Source organism: Falco biarmicus, chromosome 2, assembly GCF_023638135.1.
Source record: "Falco biarmicus isolate bFalBia1 chromosome 2, bFalBia1.pri, whole genome shotgun sequence".
NCBI lineage: Eukaryota > Metazoa > Chordata > Aves > Falconiformes > Falconidae > Falco > Falco biarmicus.
In genome coordinates, this window is record NC_079289.1 from 80,758,349 (window position 1) to 80,776,142 (window position 17,794).

General features: G+C 41.6%; 1 protein-coding gene across 8 annotated transcripts in view; it reads left to right on the plus strand.

Annotated features, from left to right (window-relative positions):
- AGPAT3 (1-acylglycerol-3-phosphate O-acyltransferase 3) overlaps window positions 1-17,794 on the plus strand; it is a 94,090-nt gene that overhangs the window by 40,914 nt on the left and 35,382 nt on the right. For 2 of the 8 annotated variants that reach the window (XM_056328618.1, XM_056328620.1), the window contains one exon: window positions 1,718-1,839. The exons of 2 other annotated variants lie outside the window; for them this stretch is intronic. The gene's annotated coding sequence lies outside the window, so the exon portion shown is untranslated. Of the gene's footprint in view, window positions 1-1,717; window positions 1,840-6,889; window positions 7,045-12,560; window positions 12,728-17,794 lie in introns of those variants that run through there. 4 more of the 8 variants (XM_056328623.1, XM_056328625.1, XM_056328621.1 and 1 more) reach the window with 3 other exon arrangements.

Consider the following 17,794-nt stretch of genomic DNA (forward strand, 5'->3'; position numbering starts at 1 on the left):
CTGACGTCTTTGTAGCTTCACATCCTTACTCTTGTCAGTCTGCTGAAATCTTATGTGCTGTTGGTGAGTTCTGCAGCCTTTCTTCTATGCAGCAAGTCAAACCAGATCATAAAAGTACTGGCACTAAAGTCTTGAAATTAATCTACGTCGTCCGCCCTTATAGAGGTGGTTCTCTATTGGTTTGAATATAGTTGACTTTTAATTGAGTGTTGAGCAATTGCATGTGTTGTTTTTGTTGGACAGTTTTGAAGACAGTTTAAAAAGGTGGTGAGTATTTAAAATGCTTGCCTGGTCATATGTTTTCCTTTTCTGTAATGGCAGCGGTGGAAGATGCTTTAGGTTCCAAAAAGCAGCAGATGTGTTCTGACATAAAACTGGCCTTGGGCAATGTGCCAGCTCGAGGGACTGGCAGCCAGTGATGTCATTAACTGTATACAGACCTGAAGTGGAGCTGGATGGGTGGTAGCTAGCTGAATGGCTAACTGGCACTTCCTAGTATGGTTTGGTTTAAACAACGTGTTTACACAAAGTTTTCTGAAGTAGTTTGGAATTGAGCGGTTTTCAAATTGTATGATATCCAGGGTAAATATGTATGGTATGAACCAATATGCCTGGTCTCTATTTCTGTTCCTTTGATAACGCGGTCACAGAATTCTTCTAAGTGTCTGAATTACTCGGTACTGGTTACATCCCATGGTAGATACCTGCTGGGGCATCCTAATAGCTACCTACATTTTCCTGTAGACCTTATGTCCTGGTTAAAATAAGTTGTAAATGAAGTAATCTGTGGGAGAAGGGCATTTTTTGTTCTTGCAGCTTTAAACTTTGCTAAAGGTAGTGGTAGGTTAAAGAAATGCTTTCTATTACGTTTTTGTGATACATCTGACTTGTTGAGCAGATGTTTGAAGAATATCTTTTTTTCTTCAGTGTTTTATTTTTAAGGAAAAAAGGGTTTGCAGTCTGGTAAATCTGAGTTTCTTTGCGGGTTTTCTTTTTTTGAAGTTTGGTTTATAGATTTCTGCCCAAAATTTCAATGGTGTTAGGCTTGTGAAATTAGATAACAGGCTTTAAGCAAGCCACCTCTGGGTAAAGCACATCTCTAATTACTGAGACTAAATTATGTGGAAAGTGAGCTTGTGTCTGAAGTAAATCTCCAGTTCAGTAATCTAAAATTAAATAATGATTAACTTAATTGCTTCAGGATCATAAAACCATTCTTGATACAATATAGGGATTAAGTGTGTGTTTTGAGAGTGGATAATTGCTTCTACTTCATTTTCAATAACTTCTATCAAGATGAATATTTATAGGTATAAGAAATACCTTTTGTTAATGCTGATTAGTAAAGCTAGGAAAAGTAGGCTGGTTCTTGAGCATGCAAACCCTTTCTCTGCTCTGAACAGAAGCTGCAGTTTCTCTACTAAATACAAATTGAGAACACTTGCTTTTAATTTCATAGATGTGTGCCAGTTAGACCCTCTGAAAGCAATAGTAGTTAGTACCTGTGGAGCAGTGTAGTATCCGTACAGGGGAAGAAGGATTAAGTAGGTTTTTTCCCCCCAGAGAAAAGAGAAAGATGGCCAGTATTATATAAGAGGAGTTTGAGTTAAAGAATTTGTGACCTGGCTTAGCAGCTGCATGTTATTTGCATTGTATTTTGCTTCTAAACAAAATATTTTTACCATCATTCATTGAAGAATGTCTTTTTTGCTTATAGGCAAATGAAAAAGCAAATCTCTTGAAACATAAACAGTGGTACTTCCCTGGAGGAAGGAGGTGAGGATTCTCCTGTTGCTCTGAGTGTTGCCAGGTGCCAGAAGGTGGTCCCCAGTGGTGGTGGTAAGAAAGAAATCTTCCCCCACATTTCTGTATTTGTTTTGTCTGTAGCAATAAGATGCTTTTAGGAAAAAAATGCGGGTGCAAATCCTGTTCTTTTCATAGAGCTGTATGAGTTGCTGGGAGAGGCATCAAAAGTCTCCCACTCTGTGAATTTTAATTTAGGGACGAAACCAGCACTTCAGATCGTTGCTTGCTGTAGTGTTCTCTCTCCTGTTCTCTCCTGTATGCTGTTATCAGTTGTTAGTCATTGTAGCAAAAAGTTAACCACAAATAAACCTCCAGAGGACTCTAGAAATACTTAACTATTATGTCCCCCCTAAATGTAGAAGGGGAACTGTGCCTTTACAGTGCTTTGAGGACCTTCTTTACAAATTTCTTAGAAATCTCTTGAATGCTGACTCTGGGGTCATCTTAGGCTGCCTTTAATATAAACATCCTTAAATACTGTCCAGTAACCAAATATGAAAATGTTAAGTTGTAGCAGCAAACTTTCTTCTTTTTGCCCTTTTTTGTAGTGTCTCCTACAAACAGTGATAGCAAAAGTGGGAAGCTGATGAGACCCCACTGAACAGGGTTTTTCCAGGACAGGATCTTAAAACCCCAGAGTGGTCAGTGTCAAATGTTGACATTTTAATGATGGTCTCTGATACCCTGCCCCTTCATGGGCTATTAGTAGCTTTATTTTTTTTAATAGGAAAGTAATTTAATCTTGGTGATTTTGTGAAGACCCAGTGTGTTGCTTTAGTATTCTAATAACCTTTTAAGGCCTGTTATAGGACAAGTAGTCTTCCAAGAAACTTGCATTTCTGTGAGCTGTTTCTCAAAGCTCTGATTCATAGGGCAGTTCGTGCTGGATCGGCCACTGTCTGTGTTCAGGGCATGTATTCTGACCCCATGCAAAGTTACATCCCTTTTGAAGATATACACTTTCCTACTATAGAGGAAGATAAAGCATTTAGCCCTGATCATATAGGCAAATAACCACTCTCTGCGAGCTCCAAATATTCCTGGATCAGAATTTTACCCCCTAAATTAGTTACTGCAGCTGAAATCTGGTTAATGCTGACCATCTACAGCTTTGGTGGGTAGAGGGTGACCCAGCAGGTTGATTCTTGAAAGTAGCCTTGTTACAGTGTCATGGTGACCAGCTACTTTCAGAACTGGTTCTGCAAAATGCTTTTGCCCAGACTCAATACCATTGATGGAAGAGCGGTATCCCAGACATACACAGAAGCCTGGTTTTATGTGTTTGCTGTTTTGTAGCATATTTTTTCAGCTTACTGCAATTTTTGCTTTTCTTCTTTGTGTCTAAGGCCTAAGGAGCTAAAATATACTTGGGGGCAGGATTTTATCAATTGTGAACAGCTCTTGAATTTTCCAACTTTGCTTCTGTTCAGAGAAGAGAGAACTTGGGCTTCTCATACCCAAGCTTGTGGGCTACCAAGCCTGGTGCCTGTGCCCCTCATGTAGTCCATACCTGGGTGTCTTATCTCGGGTTGCTAGAACTTGCAAGGAGGGATAATCTGAAAATGAAATGTTCCGAGTGAAGCAAATGGCCATGCTGGAAGCTGCATCAGTTTGAATAATCTCGTGAATAATTCCTTTAGCCTTCACCTTCTTGATTGCTTAGATGAATCCTGAGCAGGTTGATACATATTGATATGGATTAGAGAAGTTGTACTGAAAGCTTTTCATAGTCCCAGTGGATGCTGCTTCTGTGGAACAAATCCCCATTTCAGGAACCAAAGCACAACTGGTACCAACAGGCACACAGTTGGGGAGATCAGGGACTGAGTTGCGGGGAGGCCAAATTACGACAGCACTTACTATAGCAGCCATCCCTTCCCGTTGGAGTTTATGCGTAGGCAGTCTCTATAGGTATCATGTGCTGCTGTTGTCCTTATTGTGTGTCTTCATGAGGGGATTTTTCTTTCTTAGACTTGCCAGTGTTACAACTGTTACAAGAATTTGTAACAATTGTTGGAAGATTCAGTTTTCATATAAAATTAGTTAGGGGCCACAGAGAGGAAAAAAAAAAATCATCTTTGCAAAGCACTTGTGGACATAAAGGGTCCAGCAGGCTAGACCAAAAAGCAGCTCACGAATACCGTCATTAATAGCAGTCACAATTTAAAGAGTTTTCTATAGTTCAAGCAAGGAAAAATGTAAAGTGCATTGGAAAATGGGTTACATTCGCTGTTTTCATACTTACCAATGTGGAGGCTGTGCCAACAGGCTCTTTCAAAGCCTGTAAGACAGAGGCCTCTTCGCTGTCAGACTGATGTTCTGAAAAGCTGCTACCTGAGATATGATCCCTGCTGTTAGTCTGATGCAGCGTGGTTCTTAAGCTTAGAGTCACTTTTGCACAACATGTGGAAATAATGTTCTCTCCTCTGTTTTTGATAGTGCACTGAGTTGGGACACTGAAAATGTGAAAGGACTAGTTTTCCTTGGTAGTCTAGAAACGCTTGAGAAGGTCTGGGTGTGTTAAGGTGTGTTGTGGCATGGAACACTTCTGAGAAAGTGTTGCTTTGAACTCTTTCAGGATGGGGCAAATATTGTTTCCAAGTCCTTCACTGTAGTATGTTTCCTCTGACTACAGAGCCTATGTATGAGACGGGTACCAGAAGACTGGTTCTCCTTGTTGTGACTTTTATTTGGAAGAAACAAGCATAACAACTGTGTTCTGTGAAGCAGTGAATCTTCTTGATCTTTGAAAACACTCAGACTGTGCCCCACTAAGCTTTCTTCCCCAGAAATCTTAGGGGAAGAGCAGCTTTATCAGATGATGCTGGCTATGCTTGTGCCTGGGACTCAGTGCTGTTCAGCTCTGTCAGGGTGGTCACAGTTCTGGGACAGCACAGGAACCACTTCCAGCTGGGGGTATTAGCTGGTGGAAATCAAGGACCAGGGACCTATAAACTGGATCTCCTAGGGATGGTTATTTTGAGAGGAAAAAATAATCCAAATTAAAAGTGCTTTACAAGAAGCTGTAATGTAATTTACCCTTACTTTTATAATTGTTTTAAAAATGTCAGTGTTGCTGTGGGAGCAGTCCTTTTCATATGTGTTTTTAAGTTGTGAAGGCCACACGTTCAGGGCCTTTGACAGTATTTTCCAAAACAACTGAAAGTACAGATGGGAATACAAACGCTCTTACAGCATGTGTTTCGGGATGGTGATACTATGCTTCACTAGCAAGGCCAGTTTTGTATCAGGGGTTCACTTGCCCAATCTCTATGCCTGTGTCTCCCTTCCTTTTAAGAGGGAGCCTCCCTTTCCACCGTGGTTGTGGCGTTCAGTTTAATGGGAGAAGTAGCCTCCTGATGCACAAGAGTGGCTTGGCCTGAGACAGAGGATTTTGAGCTCAGTCAGCCCAATATATTTGTGATTGAAAATGGCTGGCAAACAAAGGACACCCCTCTAAGAACAAGCCTCTCTCTTGCTGCGATGTAAGAAGAAGAACAGAGAGGAGGAAGCTCAGCACAGTGTGAGCTGGTGATGCAGCTGCTGGGCTATTGTAGCAGCTGCTGGTGCCATAGCGTGGCAAAGAATGGGTGTACGTGGCAGAGCTGGCTGGAGCGTGGGCTGCTTACCTGCACCTCAGGACCTGGCTGCAGCGTCTCTTTTGCAGGTGTCTTCTGGATAGCTGTCAAGGCAGATACTCCTTCCCCCGACTGTGTGAGCTTTTGCCTTGTTTAGTAAGAAATCTTGTTTAGTAAGAAAATGGGTACTTTGGATCTCTATTGCAATATAGTAGCAAAATACCTAAGCATCTCCTTGTGTAGTTGTTTTTCCTGTACTGAAGATATAGCAATGCCACTTGCTATTGTCATGTGTGCCCCAGAAGGAAAACATCTTCACTGTTTATGACTGTGGGCCAGCCGTAGTGCTGGGACATAACAAACTTACAGCCCAGTTGCAGGTGCTGCTGTGTCAAGGCTGTTCATCCCTCTGTGCTTACCACTACCAATTTGTCAGCTTTGCTAGGTTAGCTGTTCCCCTGGTGTCTACCAAAATTATCTATTTGCTAAAAAAATTCTACACAAAAATTAAAAAAAACCAAACAACCAAAACAGTTTAGCTTAAGATATATCTTGTTGGTACAGACCTGGGATGAGTAATAACTGTAAAAGCAGTTACATAAGCAAACCACAGGACATGCTGACCTTAAGTGTGAGATAAGTGAGCCTCTAGCAGCACCTAGGAGTAGGGACTTGTGCACACTAAGTCGAACCAGGCATAGGATAAGCTCCCAGTTGCCTGGAAGTAATGAACTTTGTTGCAGAAAAATAATTGAAACATCACTGCATTAATAAGAAGTATTACAGGTATTTCCAAAATCTGGTTTATAATAGTAAAGGTAAAAGGAATTTAAATAGAATGAATCAAAAGTGATTCACGTTTAATGGGCTTGAAAGTGAACAACACAGGCTGCAGACTCGAGAAGCCTTTATACATTGCTGAGTAAATAGCACGAAGGTTCTTGTTACATGTCTTTGTTGGAGAAATATTGATTGTTTTAGATTAGTTCTGGTAGTTAGACCAGTCTGCTTGTTTGTTTATTTTAAATGAAGCTAGCTCGGTTTGATAGGCTCATTGTCTATAAATATGTCCTATATTAACACATTGCATTGAACTGCACACAGTTTTTGATATCCTTGAATATCTGATCTTTTTGGCGTATAATTGCAGATGAGCTTAAGGGTTATTCTGGCACATAAAAATGAATCGTAAGAGCATAAATACTGCTTCTCGAACCATTACTCTGCTTGACTGAGGAGCTTTTGAAGAGCGGTGCCAAGCTAGTAGTGGTGACATCCAGAATTAGAGTATGGCACACAGGCTCTTTTGAATATGAGGCCTTGGTACAATAAACACCTCTGTTTACTAATTGGCTTCTAATTTTTCACATGATGGGGACCAGTTTTGACTTGGCAGTTGAGTTGTTCTGAAATGCTGCAAGCTCCAAGAGAAACTCGCGATTTCCCATTTCACACTTCTTTCAGTATTTTCTTTCAGAAAACAGCCTCTGCTCCCATGATCTTGTGCATCTCTGGCAGGAGTGGAAATGATACAGTGGAACGTACAGAGATGTGGAAATTTCCATGTAGACATCTGCCCACCTGGCTTGGGTTATAATCACTAAGAAATCTTCTGTGGTTAGATTAGTGTCTGTGCTGTGGCACCTGTGGAACTGAGAAGGTACAGTGTCAGAATTTTTTTTAATGTCCTTTTTCCTACAATCAGGCGTAGTTTACATGAGATGATGATAAAAAGAGCAGAGAGCATCTGTGAAAACTCCCATACTTTTGCTATCAGTTGTGGAGCAGCCCTTATGCAAAGTAGCAATCTGCATTTTGCTGGTGCAAGGGAAGCATGCATTTCTAGTGGGCTAGTCATTTCAAGGATCCCTGCAGCCTTCAGTGAAAGGATATTTAGGTCACCTCCCTCTCAAACGTTGCGTTAAAAGGCTACTGTTCAGAAGCTGAACAAATGAAACTAAATTGCAACAACCCTAACCAGTCCTGGATTTCTGATCTTTGTTGGCAAGATCTTTCAAAGACTGTGTGTGTTACCATGAAGGGTTCCCTGCTCTGCAGAATTCATAATGGTTTGAGTTAACAATATATGCTACAAGAGGCCTATTTTAGCAATAGGACACCAAGCTAGCAGGAGATGGAAGATCTTAAGAAATGGGGAAATATTAGATGTTTCTTTTCAGGTCTTTCTCTTATGTGGATTTTAAAAATACATGGGCTGTATGCAGAGTGGCTGCTGTTCAGTTTCCCAGCTGAATAGCCAACAGCAGCCTGGATTTCAACAATAATCAGACTTCCCACTTAGAAGTTCATTTTTTTTGAATGGGTGAGATTATGTATTTGTAAAGAGTTAAGGTTGTAACTTACGAAGATTTCACCAAGTGCAAAAGTGCACATTCACATGCATGCAGTTCAACTTTGTGTTCAAAAAGTGGTCTTTTTGTAAGAGAGAAGGGTTTTTTCTTTTTGTGGTGGTTGGCTTGGGAGATTTGGGTTTTTTCCCTTGCTGTCTGGAGAGGCACAGGTGTTCCATTTACACTGAAAAGTGTGGTGTATGGCTGCTGCCAGTACTGGTATTCAGGCCAGAAGGGGCTGGTGTGATCTTGTCTGAAAATGCAGAACAAAAAACTTAGTCTGGCATGTATTGTTTTTGCTATCAGTCTGCTTGATAGTCTGCTCTATCATTTTAGAAAAACACCTGCTTTTGTGTATATGCAAAACGAGATCTGACCACAAGGATAATTATGAATTCAGACTGATAACAGCCTTGTGAAATATTTGTCAGTGAAATAATCCCAAAGAAGTATAGCTGTTGTGTTTAGGTAAGAACACACTGCTGATGGCAGCCAAGGTGACAGGAAAGAGAATAAAAGCTGAATCCTGTACAAGGAAGAAGCAGGGTGATGTGGGCCCCAGCTCTGCTGTACAGTTCTGCCTTTCTTGCTTTCTTACCCTTTGGATTTTGAATAGCAGACTGCACACAGCACTGTACGAAGCAGCATTGCCGTGAACATCCTCTGCCACCACTGGATCGAGCTCCCTGGTGCAGTTCACGCTGCCAGTATGGCTCGTGGGAGCTGACTGAGGAAAAGTTTGGTTGTGTTCCTGTTGGTTTTCCAAGCCACATTTTTTCACCTATTATTCTTTCCTGAATGCAAAACTATGGAGTTTTACCTTAAGCTGCCTTGGTGACAGTCAGTCACCCAGTAGAATGCCTACTGCTTCTGGTTTTAGTGGTTTTACTTCTCTCCCTGTCTTCCCTGTGGTGGAGATCTTTCAAACTCAGGTAATTCAGGAAACGGTGGCTGTCATCTTGCTTCCCCCTGCACGTGATCCCCACCTCTCTCATGGGTTGAACCCAACTTCCACCTGGGTGGAAGTGCAGACTTCCTATAAAGAAATGTTTAGAGGAGGTATTGTTGTCCATGTGACAGATGTCAGTCTGGTGACAGTAGGCTGGTTGGTCGTTCTCACTTGTCACAGATCTGTCAAGAAGACTGGGGACCATAAAGTTACAATTGAGTGGCATATATTCTGCTTCTCAGTTATCTTCTAGAGCAGCCTTTCTCCATGGCTGGTGAAGTGTGAGCAGTTAGCGGTTTGGAGGTACGTTTGTAGGGTGAAATAATGCAAATGCTTTTCTGGGGAATTTCTGGATTTAGTATAGCAGAGTGCTTGCAGGGGAAAACTTACCTGCTGCGTCTCCTCTGTTTTGCAGCTGTGATTCTTAGAGTGTGGATAACTCTGGTATCATCTGGGGCCTTTGCTTTACTGTGTCATTCATTTATTTAATAATAATTTTATTTAAGCTTTTCCATCTTGGCAGTACAGACTGTGGTTGCAAATGCTGGAGCAGAAGCATGGGTCGTGAGCAAGTAGAGCCAAAGTGCAAAGTCTCGCATCCGTCTCCTAGCCTGCCTCAGGAGAGGGTAGGAGGGAGGTGGTGGGTTTGCTATAGGACGGCCCCAAGACCCTGCTTGCTTCTGCCAGGTCACTTGAACTGGTGCTCACGTGTTACTGTGGATGCAGTCATAGAATAAATCATATTGCTGCTCTTTTGCAGAAAGTAGTGTTTTATGCCTACAACTTAAAGCAGCTTGGCACTTCTTGGAAGATAGACTTCTAATTTCTTCCCAGTTAGTACACAGTACTTCAAAGAAAAGCTTTGAACTTGGGTAGGGGCTTGTAGGCATGCATATGGTGTTTGCTGAGACTTCATTTAGCAGCAGTCAGAAGCTTCTTGTTCAGCCACAGCACATTTGCATGTTGACACATCTCCTGGTTGGCGCTCTGTTTCTTATGTTTGAGGGTTGATTTTCCGCATAATTTTCCATCCAGAAAGCAAAGTATATCATTCTTCTTATAACACTTATCTCAGATGATTGCAGATGAGACTTTTTTTGTTTATCCTTTATTTTGCATCCCTGCTTTAACAAGTAAGAAAACCGTGCCACAAAGCATTTTCCAAATTCACACAATCCATCTAGGAGATGGGTACTTAAGTTTCATGGCTTGGTGTGTGGATGTGCTTACACTCCTGAAATTTCTTTTGTAGTTATTTTTATCTGAATACAAAGGATGAATTCCCACTTGCCTTGAAAATTCAGCCACTTGGAGTGAAGAGGAACATTTTGTCTAGTGTTAGAAATAGGTAGACACTACTGAAGTTTTTCTTAATCATCAGAGACAAAGACTGGCAACATTATATAATTATGTAACATTGATCTATTCAATACAAGTGGCCTATTACTCAAATAATTCTGTACTATAGGGCTTCTGTTAGATAACTCCTTTTCTGTTTGTTATGTAAGGGGTGGTATTATAGAATCAGTGTTTGAATACCAGCACTGTAATTTTAGAATAGCTTTTATAATAGAAATACCAAGAATGCCAAGTAAGCCTTGCTCCAAATACAATTATTGCAATACCCTAATTAATTTTTTTTTTCAAATGAGGCTTCTTGAGAACTGCTGCTTTGGTTTTGCATTTTATTTACAAAATCCCAAGGCTGTCCTGTGCCTAGTCATATTCCATTATATGCATTTTCTGTAAAAAATATTTTGCACTGCATAAATGTTGATTAGCAGTCTTGAAAACTGGTGACTGAGCTTCATCTGCAAAAACATTTCAAGTACCAGTTTACAGACTTTGGAACCTTCTTGTCATCTTTGAACTACATGTGTATTTTACAGGTTTTGGTGTTTATTTTAATATAATTTTATTTCCATAGTTGAGAACAAACAATGTGAGTAGTTGCAAAATGATATCGGGGAACATAATCCATAAAAATTCATTTGGAGCTCACAAACTGATTATCCTCAAGCAAGGAATTAGTTGGAAGCTATCTCCTTCAAGATGTTGATAGTAGTAAGACTTTTATCTGTGTAGCTTGAGAAATGGGGTAGAGCTGTAGGTGAGGTTAGAAAAGGTTTTACAATAGACCTGGACTTTGTGCAGGATGTAAGAGGGCAGGAGGACCTGTTGAGTTGGTGCATAGAGAGTACCTGAAATTCTCCTTTAATTCATGAATGCTGTGACACTTCTGTTCTGGCTAAGAAGCTGGTTTCCACGGGACGCTATTCATCACACTGTCTGGAGTATGTTGTATTTATCTTGTCTGTGCTTTTAAACTCGGAGCAACTTTATATTCTTTTTCCAACCAGTTCTGCTCAACTTCATACCAGATAAAGTCTCCTATTTGGCTGTGATTTTTAAATTCACAGCCTCTTTTTCCTTTTTGGCCAAACAATTCCAAGTATTGTCTGTTTCTTAGATACAACAAATGGAAAATTTTTACAATCAGAAGTGTTTTTGTACTGTCTCTTTCCAGTTTATTGAACAATCCTAAAATCTCTGTGACTCTACTTACAGGGCAGCCAAAGGTTTAAAAGGAGCTAGTAGCATGTTGTAGCTTTCTGTAGTGCTGCTGCTGAAGTTTGGTCTGAAAATGGGAATGTCAGGGGATTGTGACTACCACTTCAGTTTGTCTCTGGCATTTAAGCTAGATTTTGTCTGGTTTTTTTTTCTTCCCGTTTCTTTTGGAGGCCTAATTCTTACCAGGTGAGGATCTGTTAGCCAATGCAAACTGCACCTGCATGAAGGGCTGGGTTGGTGTAATGGCAGGTGAGTGGGAATCACACTCTTTGGTCCAACTTTTGTGTCCCTGTGTGGATGCGGCCTCAAGTCTCTCTTTGTCTGGACTGCCCAGATCATGGTGCAGAACAGCTGGATGGGCCCTTGAGCCTTAATCATGCTGGTGGCATGGTGTTCCTGCTGCCCGGGTAAGGTGTAACTACTGGCACCTAGTTTCTTTCCTCTTGAGGCTTTGGTATCTCCTTTTTGTTAACCAAGCCACTGGAGTGTGCCTGCTGTGGCTTAGGCCTTCCGAAAGCCCTGAATTTGGAGCAGGGAGAAAGAGAAAAAAATTCTGTTGCCTTGGTTGGGTAGAGCTCTCCCCTGAGACCTGCAGAGAAGGGGTAAGGGCAGTGGAGTCCCCAGACCCCTCCAAGAAGAGCAACTGGGAGCCTGCTCCACAGCTCCCTGCAGAGTCCCTTTCTTTAGCCTGTGCAGGTTCAAAGATGTCCCTTATTGCGTTGCAAAGGCAAGTGGTCCTTCTGCACCCACAGTGCAGTCCTTGCAGGGCAGACCAAACCCTTTTTCTGCTGTGACATTCTCTCAAGCCTTGTTTGCCCTTCGTAGGGAAGGGACAGGCTTTGGTGGGGTGGGAGGTTCCTTTGTGTTAAAATCCTGGTTTTGTTAAAATCTTTTGTCGGCTCTTAAAAAAAACAGTGTCAAGCGGCAGTGCTGAACATACGTACCTCGCCACATGAGCGAATCCCGCTGATTGTAGCCTGGTAATTTGCTCTAAGCAGATTACTGGATTAGAGCAAAAGCTTGGTTTGTCAGCAACACCACCTGACAGTAATATTTATTGAGAAGTATTACCTATTTTAAATATTAGTTCACATATGCCCCAGTCATACCTTCATTCTTGAGGTAAGGAGGGCTTTTTTAGTTTGGTGTTTTATGAAACCATGTAACGGAGAGGACACCCAGCTGCTTTTTTTTCCTGCTACTATGCAGGCAGTTTTAGTAGTGGCAGCACTTCCAGATTTACCTCGATGTGCTTTTGTCATCATAATCCTCCTCCATGTCAAGACTGATTTGCTTTTCTAGACAAGACCCACATCGTCCGTTTTTGCAGTTCCATTTCTTCTCCTCCTTTTGGGGGGTTTTATTAATCAATAACAAATCAGGAAGATGTTGATAACCCAGTCGGGTATATGCTTGCTAGCTGGGATCTGTGCTACACTCATCGCCCTGGCTTTAGCCTATTACTTGTATTGGTAAGTTGGATTTTGTGCTGTGATTGCAGTGGTGGCTTGTCCTTTAAAATGCTTTTTTGGGGTAAGCTGGAGACTGGTGGTCCTTTTGAACGTGTTCTCGAGGGCTGATGTACTTACTAATGTGTGTCTGGGACAGATACCTTCCCTGATTTTGGCTGATGCCCTGCTTATTTGTCATGAGATTCAGTTTTGCTGCAGTTGGTGGTTTTGTATGTTTTTATTCAGCTGAGAGCATAGTGGCTGAGGATGCCATAACATCTGTCGGGTAGAATGGTGATTGTGTCTTTCCAGTTTGTTGTGAGAGCCTTTTAAAACTGTTTTTCCTCTTATTTCATGCTCTTGCTTAGCATTTTTATGGCTGTCTCTCTTGGCATGCAACTTCAAAATTAGTCTGTGACAGGCTTACTATGCATTAGGGTGTTTGTGGGACACCTGTGTCTTCAGCACTTCAAAAGAAATGTTTCAGGCAGGTGCAAATTGAGGACTGCTGTAGTTCCCCCCTACCCCCGCCCCTTACCCAGAGCTCAGCAGGTTGCTTCCCCTTGGGGGCACGCTGGGACCTGGGAGGGTGGTGGCATGAAGCAGTGGGACAGGGAGCCTGGGCATACCTGTTATTTTTGCTGTGCTGAAGGAGGATGCGGTGATGGGCCTGCGTGGGTTTGGGAAGAGGAAGAGCAGTGCAAGGGCTGCTTTAGATTTCTGGGCTGGCTTCATTCTACACATCTCTACATATGTCCAAGACATATCGCCAAAAGATATCTTGGAACTTCTTAGAACTCCGTCTGGAGCAAATAGCAACATTTAGAAACTGGAGTGCAATCTGTTGACTAGTTTTAGTGGAAAAAATTATATGTCACTTCAACTTGTAAAAGGGAAAGCCTGCTGGAGTTGTAATTAATATGGCTATGATTGGAAGACTTTCCAAGGGGTGTGATATTGCTGAGATCAAGTCTCCAAGTGGGTTGCTGAGAACAAGTGGGTTCTTTTGTTTGTTTGTTTTGTAAGCTGATGAAGAGATAAATAAATGAAAATCTGTAGGGTGATCATCGTGGCTTTGTTTTTGCCAAGTACTTCCTTCAGGCAGTTATGCCTGTGCTATTTACAAGCTTACAATCCTTTGTGTGTTTATGCACACACTTCTAATATGAATTTATTTAGGTATAAAACTTTACAGTGAATCTCTGCAGATATGTAAGCTCTCAGCTATACAGTGGGGCAGCTGAAATTGATATGTATGTCAATACTATCCTCTTCAGTCCTTAAAACGTTCAACAAAATGGGACATATGGACGTGACTTTAGTTTTAATGTTGAAAAACAGGGAATATAGAGCTTAAGGATGTTAACAGCTGTGCTGTTAAATGGTTCTTTTACCAGAGAAAGTACGTGTGGTAAGTATATGTGTGAACAAACTGTAGTTCTTAATTAATTCTGCATGTCTTGACTCAATATTGGGGTGTAGTATATATATCCAATATCATTTATGCTTTTGTATTGATACAAATATAAATGTATGTGTTATACATACGCATCGCATGTATATCTGTCTTTTAATTCTTCTCCTAGCCCCCTCCCCACACATGCCCCACCTCCCCGCTTTTGTTCACTCTTAAAATTCTTGACTTGAATCCAGGTCAGATCTGTTTTGCAGGAGAGATTACAATTCCGCACACAGCAGGAATTAACTGGTATTAGGTCAGATCCTCTTCTTCAACAACCTCAAGGTTCAGGAGAAAATTAATGACATCATCTACTTGTTTGTGAAAAGAAAGATCATTCAAACCTCTCTGATTAGATACAGTTGAGATGTAAAGGGAGTACCTCAGAGTGCTTTTTTGGCTTTGTTGGTTTGGGTATCTTTAACCCTTTAATTTATTGATGCTTGCAAAAAGCTGACTTTGATAACAGTTTATTATTATTTTTTTTAACGTAAGTCTGCTTTGTAGATCTTGAGAGACTAATTTTTATTATCTTTTTTATTTTTTTCTTAAATGAGTTAGCTTGGCTGCTGCAGTTCTCTTAGAATATCCTCAGAGCTGGGGTGATTAAGATCAGAGATCACCAGTTCAGCAGGGAATCAACTTTGCATATTGGGAGATTAACTTTTTTTCCCTGTAATTCCATCTGTGATTGTTTGCCTCCCTGGACTCTGAAGCACCCTTATTAGCTTGCTGGACAGTATTTTGGTCACCTTCTGGGCTAAATTTAGTTTGTACTCTAAGAAATTCATCTAAGGAAGTGAGGAGTCTTTGTTCCTCTGGGATTTATGTGGCACCCTGCAGGCCTGGGGCTGGGTCCCTTGCTCCCTGGTTGAAGCAAGCACACCACTAACCTCAGAAATGACCTAGGAAATCTAGCATGGCCTTTCCATCTGCCGCCCCCCCCCCCCTCCCCCGCCACCCCTGAGAAAAAAAGACCCAAACAAATTGCTTAAATATGTGAGGGCTGGTGCTCGGGCAGCAGTGAAAGATGTGCAAGGAACCACCACTGTAACAGTCTCATGAAGTTACAGGCAACTGTTTAGGAGATAGTACAGAGCGCTCACACACTCTACCCATCTATGTCTCCTCACATAGGCTCGTTGTGGTATCAGGTATGAATACCTCACAAGATACACTGCAGCAATCCAGTGCAGAATCTGTAGTTGCAAAACTAAAGTCCACAGAAATTACAAGAGTGTGAGACATGACATTTTCTTTTTTGGTCAGTCCTTACTGACTCAGGGAGTGAGTTTGGTTGAATTCTCCCTACAACAGGAGACCCTAAGGGAATTGTCCTTTTTCACCAATCAACACATTGGTAGCACGTAAATAATGGATGTATCATTCTGTGTATACATGTCATCTCTTAACACCTTATTAACACCCTTAACATAACATTCCTTAACACCTTAACCTTATGGGTTAAACACATAAGAATCTTCAGCTGTAATTTTTTGTGGTTTTTAATTGACCCATTTCCAGCTACAAAATGTTTGAATCAAATGCCTTTTCCTTTCTTTTTCTCCTGTTGCTAAATCTGCCTTCCAAGTTTCAGCTTCTGGCCACCAAAAGAGCTCAAAATATTAACATGTATTTAGTTTTTGATTAATTGGTGTACTTTTTATTAGAACTTAAGCCAACTTTGTGATCTTACCATGTTCCTAGCACTGCTTTGTAGCTTGAGTGATGTGTCAAAACACCTGAACTTGCCATGAATGTTTTGATTTCATTAATATACTTAAAGCTAAGAGCAAAATAATTCAGATCAGAGTTTTGGCTACTGTTGTATTTTGTACTGCAATAGTTTAACATTTTTTGAGGCAGATTGAGAGAGGGGAGGCCTATGCTAGACTTGCATGTATATTCCAGCAGTTTTAATGAGCTGTGTAGTTTCATTGCCCATTGATTTTATTTGCTTATTAATTTTTGTAATTGTGCTTTGCTCTCTTTCAGGTGTTTGAAGCAATAGTTTAGCATGTGATCTCTAATGAGGTCTGTCTTCATCTTCAGTTGGATTTCATTAGTATTTCCCATCATTGTATTTTTGGAGTGAATGTATTGTCATTTTAGGCAGAATAACCTGGAGGTTCCTATAATTTTTAGGTGCTGGAGGGGTGATCTGCACACAGTGGGGGCAGGTTGTTCCCCTGTTGGTGGGCAGCCCGGAGCCGCTGGCCCTGGGGGTGGTGAAGTGCTCCGGGAGGTGCTATGGTGTAAATGCTGAACTGGTCAAACATGAGCTTTAAGCCCTGCTCCTGTCAGTTTAGTGCTTGGTCTGTGTTCATTTTTTTCAGAGTAGCACAGCAAAAGACTGCATGGTGACTGCCTATTGAAATATTGTTTTAAAGAAAGATTGACTCCCAAGGGAGATAAATAGGCAAAAATAAGTAGCCAGGTTGTCCATTAGCGTTCCTGCGCCAGTTCCCTGACCCTGAGGGGAGCAGCAGGGCAGGTGAAGGGCACCGCTCTGCTGGTGGGCCCTGCTGTCCATGCTGGCTGAAGGGGAGAGCGGGCCCTCTCGTGGGTGAGGAACTCTTGGGACAGAGATTTAAAAAATATTTCATCTATACTTAATATATGACTAGTGTATCTAAATGCTAGTCCACTTCACTGATGCTTGTCTCAAAACGCTGGGGGAGAGGAGCATTGTGTGTTGGCTGGCAGGTTGTCAGGGCTGTGACGTGCAGCCGTCTGCGCCGCCGTTAGGGGAGGCAGAGGAAGAAGGGGCCGGAGCCTGGCGGAGGAGCGGGTCCGTTCTCCGGGTGCATCTGTACAGATTATCACTTGACACATGAAGCGCGACATGATGTATTTCTATCTAACATCTATTATCTGTGGATAATGTGACTATAATATATGGGCTGCTGTGCTTGAAATACCACCATGTTTGTGTAAAAGCTGCTGTGTATGCTCAGCTGCTTTATTTAGGCAGCTTAAACTGAAGCATTGAGAAGATAGGTGTCCTACATCGGCTGATACTTGACTATGAGATAAGTGCCTAGAGATTAAAACGGCCAGCGTCGCCTTAACGCACCCGTAGCACCAAACCATGCAATTTTAAGAGTGTAGAGTATTCAAATCAGGAATTTGTGGAGAAGTTGAAGTCTTGAGCAGGGTTCTCAATGTGGATTTCAGTGGGTTGTGCTGTGACTGCTGATTGTGGATCTGCAAACATGGAAATCTTGAATATATAAAAACTCATTATCCAAAGAATTTTGTGACTATGCCTATGTGCAGAAACCATGAGTTTATCCAGGCTAGCATAGCATTGCTGTGTGTTTAAATTTGATGACCTGAAGAGGTTGATCTTGGCAGTTTTTCAGCTTGCTTCACTATGGAAATAATATTTTGTGTTGTGCTGTTCAGATGCATTTATATATGTCCCTCCACTTAGTGATATGTTTTGAACCGACTGAGGGGTTTCCAGCCACGCTTGGCTGGCAGGGGGCAGTGAGGGTGTCTTCAAAATAACTAGAATCCTACAAGTTTCACGGAGGTAGCCAGGGAGAAGAGAAAGGGGCTGCCTAGAGCCTCACCTTAGGGAAACGTGACATAAAGTTGGGTGTTTTTTTGATATCTGGGTCTCT